The 6,421-nt window shown below is 51.7% G+C and overlaps 1 pseudogene; it reads right to left on the bottom strand.

Moving 5' to 3' along the window:
* Nucleotides 1-2,894: 2,894 nt before the first annotated feature.
* LOC144674023 (U2 spliceosomal RNA) lies at nucleotides 2,895-3,072 on the bottom strand (annotated as a pseudogene).
* Between the last annotated feature and the right edge of the window lie 3,349 nt (nucleotides 3,073-6,421).

The raw sequence follows: 6,421 nt of genomic DNA, 5'->3' as shown, positions 1-6,421 counted from the left end.
ATCTTTCAGCTTCAACCAGAAGTCACATACAAGCCAAACAACAAAACCACCTGCATGCACAGCACAGCACAGCACAGCACAGTATCTGCCAGCCTGCAATGATGTCGGCTCTCTTTTAATCACCTTTTCACCTCCAATCAGTCCTATTCAGCAGGCAAGCAAAGGAGCGCAGAAAATACATCTGCACGGCTGCTTCTAACTTCTAGAAAGGGAACAGCCTTATCCTAGGAAAGTGAAAAATATCTATACTGTCACAAAGTGATGCACTTGAACTGCAAAACACCACGCTTACCTGAGCTTGTGTCACAGTTTTTGCTGTCTACCTCAGCCAGTATTTTTCTGTATTCTCAGTCGTCCATCCTGGCTTCTTGCTTTCTCTGCAGCTTTCAGATGCCTCCCCTTGGCCGGCCTCAGTGCTCAGTGACAGATCAGCGCTCGCTATTATTTGTCCTCAGTGGTAACTGCTAGGGGAGAAATGCTTGACTTTTTCAATCACCTTTTACCTCAGTAAAATCCAAGTAGAACCTAAAGTGGCAATGCTTCTCCCTCTCAGCACCCAACATGTCTTGCCTTTTCTTCAGGTTGGCTTTGAGTAAGCACAACAGTTGCTGCCTGGCTGCCATTAGAGACAGTTTTCAAGTACAGAGACAAGGGGCAGCCCCATGACCCCTCCCCCGACTCCTGCACAATATGCAAATGTAGCACATTGTCTGAGTGCAATTTGGGAGCTGAAGATGGTTTCACAGTGGGATACAAGATATGAGGAGAGGTCACAGTCAACGTTTCCTCACAGACACACCGCCACATAAGCCCCTTTAAATTTGCGCGGCTGTGCAAAAAATTTAATGGGCCCGCACACTTAAACAAATCGGTCACGCACTGTAATGACTCGCCTCATTCAGTTCAACAGAAATTAGGATCATGTTTTTAACCTGTGCCCTCGTTTTAAAATATTTTGTGTTCCATATTTACTTTCTCAATTTGTTATTAACTTACTTTACACTGCTTTATATCCTATCTTGTCGCAGATGTGGATCAGTCTGCGCACCGACAGCGGATCCGACCAGAAGACGGCGACGTCGTCCATGTACAGGGAGGCTTTTACCTGAATGCCTCCACTGCCTGGGATCGTCACTCCTCTTATGCCCGGATCCTTCCTGATGGACTCGGCAAAGGGTTCTATGCAACACACGAAAAGAACAGGCGAGAGAGGACAGCCCTGCCTGACTCCAGATTTAATCGGAAAGCTATCTGTTTCCCACCCGTTGATTGAGACTGCGCTACTGATGTTAGTGTAGAGCAGTTGGATCCAATTTCGAATTCCCTCCCCAAACCCCATTTTGGAGCGCACATCTACCATGTAGGTGTGCGATATTCTGTCAAAGGCCTTCTCCTGATCCAAGCTGATGAGGCAGGTATCCACCCCCCTGTCCTGTACATAGGCAATCGTATCCCTGAGCAGCGCCAGGCTGTCAGAGATCTTCCTGCCTGGCACAGAGCAGGTCTGGTCAGGGTGAATCACCAATTCCAGAGCGGATTTGACCCGGTTGGCGATGACCTTGGACAGAATCTTATAGTCCACATTCAACAGTGAAATGGGTCGCCAATTTCTAATTTCCTCCCTTTCCCCCTTGTGCTTGTAGATGAGGGTGATGATGCCTTTCCTCATGGATTCTGACATACTACCGGCCAGGAGCATACTCTCGTACACTCCTAGCAGGTCTGGGCCGATCAAGTCCCACAGAGCCGAATACAACTCCGTCGGCAAGCCGTCGCTTCCGGGGGTTTTACTCTTCTCCAAGGACTCGAGGGCCTTAGTCAGTTCATCAGGAGTTAGCGGTTTGTCCAGGCTCTCCCGCGTACTGTGGTCTAAGACCTCCGTGATAGAGGACAGGAAGGACTGGGAGGCCGTGCTGTCCGTGGGCTTCACGTCATACAATCCGGCATAAAAGGATTTGCTGATCCTCAGAATGTCGGACCGTGATGACTTTACTGAGCCGTCTTCTTCCTTCAGGCTGCTGATCACAGAGCGCTCTCTGTGTACCTTTTGGAAGAAGAAACGTGAGCACGTCTCATCCTGCTCCATGGAGCGGACTCTGGAACGGAAGATGATCTTGGAGGCCTCCGAGGCAAAGTGCGAGGCTTGCTGGCCCTTCACCTCTTGGAGCTCCTCCTTGACATCCACCCCCATCGACTGCAGCCGGAGCAGATTCTGCATCTTTTTCTGGAGTCGGGACATTTCCCTCGGTTCCTTTCTAGCTTTCTGGGTGCCTTTGAGGATGAAAAACCTCTTGATGTTTCCCTTGATCGCTTCCCACCAGTGTGTCAGGGACTCAAAGAGGGGTTTCACGGTTCTCCAACCTTTGTAATCCCTCTTGAGCTCCTCAATGTTCTCTGGGGTCAGCAGTTGCACATTTAGCTTCCATGCCCCCCTGCCCACCCTCAGGTCCTTCTCCAAGTGGCAGTCCGCCAGTAGGAGGCAGTGGTCAGAGAAGAACACCGGCTTGACCTCGGTGGATCTGACTGTGAATGCACGGGACACAAACAGGAAGTCTATCCTGGAACGAATGGACCCGTCTGGCCGCGACCAGGTGTATCTACGCTGCGCTCGGTCTGCAGGGTTGCTGAAGACGTCGTGCAGCTTGGCATCCTTAACTGTTTCCATCAGGGATCTGGACGTAGCGTCCAATCTGCTGCCGGCCCTGCCAGCGAGTGTTGGGTGAGAGTGCGTGTTTTTTGTGTGTAGCTGCTGCGGGTGAGTGAGTGAGTGAGAGAGAGAGAGAGAGAGAGAGAAAGAAAGAAAGTTGGATTTTGGAACATGTACATGTTGAGAAGTAAAGAAAGCAGATGTTTGTAAGAAAACTATTTTTAGCATTGAAAATCCCCTGGAAAGGGGAGGGTGCACCGTTCCCAGAGATACTGCAATACCGGGTCGATGCGTGGAGTGGACGGAGCAAGCCCCTATTCCATCTCCCTGCTCCAAAAATCAATTTAATATATGGTCCCCAGATAAGGGACGTATCAGATATTAAACTGATAAGAACAGATTTTTTTTTTTTTTTGTAAAAATATACTTTATTCATAAAATATCTTCAATCACATTCCACACCATTTCAAAAACAACCTTACAAGGGTACAATCCAGGGTTAAACTTTTACAAAATGTATCACCAGGTGCATTAGTACAAACAATATTACAATCATTTACAGCCTTTCATTTTGATCTGTACAGCCCGAGGGGCTCTAAACAGTTCCCAGTCTCTCGGTGCGCTGTGGTAGAAAGGTCTTAGACAGCGACCCTTCCCCATTGCGCCTTTGCGGCAGCTGCCCCAAGCTTTAGTGCGTCCCTCAGCACGTAGTCCTGGACTTTGGATTGTGCCAGTCCGCAACAATCGGTCGGGGACAACTCTTTGTGCTGGAAGACCAACAAGTTTCGGGCAGACCAAAGCGCCTCTTTCACCGAGTTGATGATCCTCCAGCTGCAGTTGATGTTTGTCTCGGTGTGTGTCCCTGGGAACAGCCCGTAGAGCACAGAGTCCTGTGTCACAGAACTGCTCGGGATGAACCTCGACAGCAACCACTGCATCTCTCTCCAGACTTTCTTTGCAAAGGCACAATCCACAAGGAGGTGGACAACGGTCTCTTCCCCACCACAGCCACCTCGAGGGCAACGTGCAGAGGGGGTGAGCTTCCTGGCGTGTAGGAAGGATCTGACGGGGAGGGCCTTTCTCACCACCAGCCAAGCTACGTCTTGGTGCTTGTTGGAAAGTTCTGGCGATGAGGCATTCTGCCAAATGACTTTGACAGTCTGCTCGGGGAACCATCCCACAGGGTCCACCCTCTCCTTATCCCTCAGGGCCTCTAGGACGTTACGTGCTGACCACTGCCTGATGGACTTGTGGTCAAAGGTGTTTTTCTGCATCAATTTTTCCACCAGGGACAGGTGGTACGGCACGGTCCAACTACTTGGAGCGTTCCGCGGCAGCGTGGCCAGACCCATCCTTCGCAACACCGGGGACAGGTAGAACCTCAGCACGTAGTGACGCTTGGTGTTTGCGTACTGAGGGTCTACGCACCGCTTGATGCAGCCGCACACAAAGGTGGCCATCAGTATGAGGGCGATGTTGGGCACGTTTTTTCCCCCTTTATCTAGAGGCTTGTAGATCGCGTCCCTGCGGACACGATCCATTTTCGACCTCCAGATAAAGCGGAAGATGGCTCGAGTGATCGCCGTCGCGCAGGAGTCTGGAATGGGCCAGACCTGCGCCACGTACAGCAACAGCGAGAGTACCTCACACCTGATGACCAGGTTCTTACCCGCAATGGAGAGGGAGCGTCGATCCCACATGCCCAGTTTCCTTTTCACCATAGCCACTCGCTCCTTCCAGTTTCTAACGCATGCCCCGGTCCCTCCGAACCATATCCCCAGCACCTTCAGGCCGTCAGCCCTGACAGTGAAGGGGACAAAGGATCGGTCAGCCCAGTTCCCAAAGAACATGGCCTCGCTCTTCCCACGATTTACCTTGGCTCCCGAGGCCAGTTCGAACTGGTCGCAGACGTGCATCAGTCTGCGCACCGACAGCGGATCCGAGCAGAAGACGGCGACGTCGTCCATGTACAGGGAGGCTTTTACCTGAGTGCCTCCACTGCCTGGGATCGTCACTCCTCTTATGCCCGGATCCTTCCTGATGGACTCGGCAAAGGGTTCTATGCAGCACACGAAAAGGACAGGCGAGAGAGGACAGCCCTGCCTGACTCCAGATTTAATGGGAAAGCTATCTGTTTCCCACCCATTGATTGAGACTGCGCTACTGATGTTAGTGTAGAGCAGTTGGATCCAATTTCGAATTCCCTCCCCAAAGCCCATTTTGGAGAGCACATCCCCCATGTAGGTGTGCGATATTCTGTCAAAGGCCTTCTCCTGATCCAAGCTGATGAGGCAGGTATCCACACCCCTGTCCTGTACATAGGCAATCGTATCCCTGAGCAGCGCCAGGCTGTCAGAGATCTTCCTGCCTGGCACAGAGCAGGTCTGGTCAGGGTGAATCACCAATTCCAGAGCGGATTTGACCCGGTTGGCGATGACCTTGGACAGAATCTTATAGTCCACATTCAACAGTGAAATGGGTCGCCAATTTCTAATTTCCTCCCTTTCCCCCTTGTGCTTGTAGATGAGGGTGATGATGCCTTTCCTCATGGATTCTGACATGCTGCCGGCCAGGAGCATACTCTCGTACACTGCTAGCAGGTCTGGGCCGATCAAGTCCCACAGAGCCGAATACAACTCCGCCGGCAGGCCGTCGCTTCCGGGGGTTTTACTCTTCTCGAAGGACTCGAGGGCCTTAGTCAGTTCGTCAGGAGTTAGCGGTTTGTCTAGGCTCTCCCGCGTACTGTGGTCTAAGACCTCCGTGATAGAGGACAGGAAGGACTGGGAGGCCGTGCTGTCCGTGGGCTTCACGTCATACAGTCCGCCATAAAAGGATTTGCTGATCCTCAGAATGTCGGACCGTGATGACTTTACTGAGCCGTCTTCTTCCTTCAGGCTGCTGATCACAGAGCGCTCTCTGTGTACCTTTTGGAAGAAGAAACGTGAGCACGTCTCATCCTGCTCCATGGAGCGGACTCTGGAACGGAAGATGATCTTGGAGGCCTCCGAGGCAAAGTGCGAGGCTTGCTGGCCCTTCACCTCTTGGAGCTCCTCCTTGACATCCACCCCCATCGACTGCAGCCGGAGCAGATTCTGCATCTTTTTCTGGAGTCGGGACATTTCCCTCGGTTCCTTTCTAGCTTTCTGGGTGCCTTTGAGGATGAAAAACCTCTTGATGTTTCCCTTGATCGCTTCCCACCAGTGTGTCAGGGACTCAAAGAGGGGTTTCACGGTTCTCCAACCTTTGTAATCCCTCTTGAGCTCCTCAATGTTCTCTGGGGTCAGCAGTTGCACATTTAGCTTCCATGCCCCCCTGCCCACCCTCAGGTCCTTCTCCAAGTGGCAGTCCGCCAGTAGGAGGCAGTGGTCAGAGAAGAACACCGGCTTGACCTCGGTGGATCTGACTGTGAATGCACGGGACACAAACAGGAAGTCTATCCTGGAACGAATGGACCCGTCTGGCCGCGACCAGGTGTATCTACGCTGCGCTCGGTCTGCAGGGTTGCTGAAGACGTCGTGCAGCTTGGCATCCTTAACTGTTTCCATCAGGGATCTGGACGTAGCGTCCAATCTGCTGCCGGCCCTGCCAGCGAGTGTTGGGTGAGAGTGCGTGTTTTTTGTGTGTAGCTGCTGCGGGTGAGTGAGTGAGTGAGAGAGAGAGAGAGAGAGAGAGAAAGAAAGAAAGTTGGATTTTGGAACATGTACATGTTGAGAAGTAAAGAAAGCAGATGTTTGTAAGAAAACTATTTTTAGCATTGAAAATCCCCTGGAAAGG

This window comes from Cetorhinus maximus, unplaced genomic scaffold (genome assembly GCF_964194155.1).
Source record: "Cetorhinus maximus unplaced genomic scaffold, sCetMax3.hap1.1 HAP1_SCAFFOLD_540, whole genome shotgun sequence".
Taxonomy (NCBI): Eukaryota; Metazoa; Chordata; class Chondrichthyes; order Lamniformes; family Cetorhinidae; genus Cetorhinus; species Cetorhinus maximus.
The sequence above is the reverse complement of the archived record's forward strand: the minus strand, read 5'-3'. Positions and strand labels throughout refer to the sequence as shown.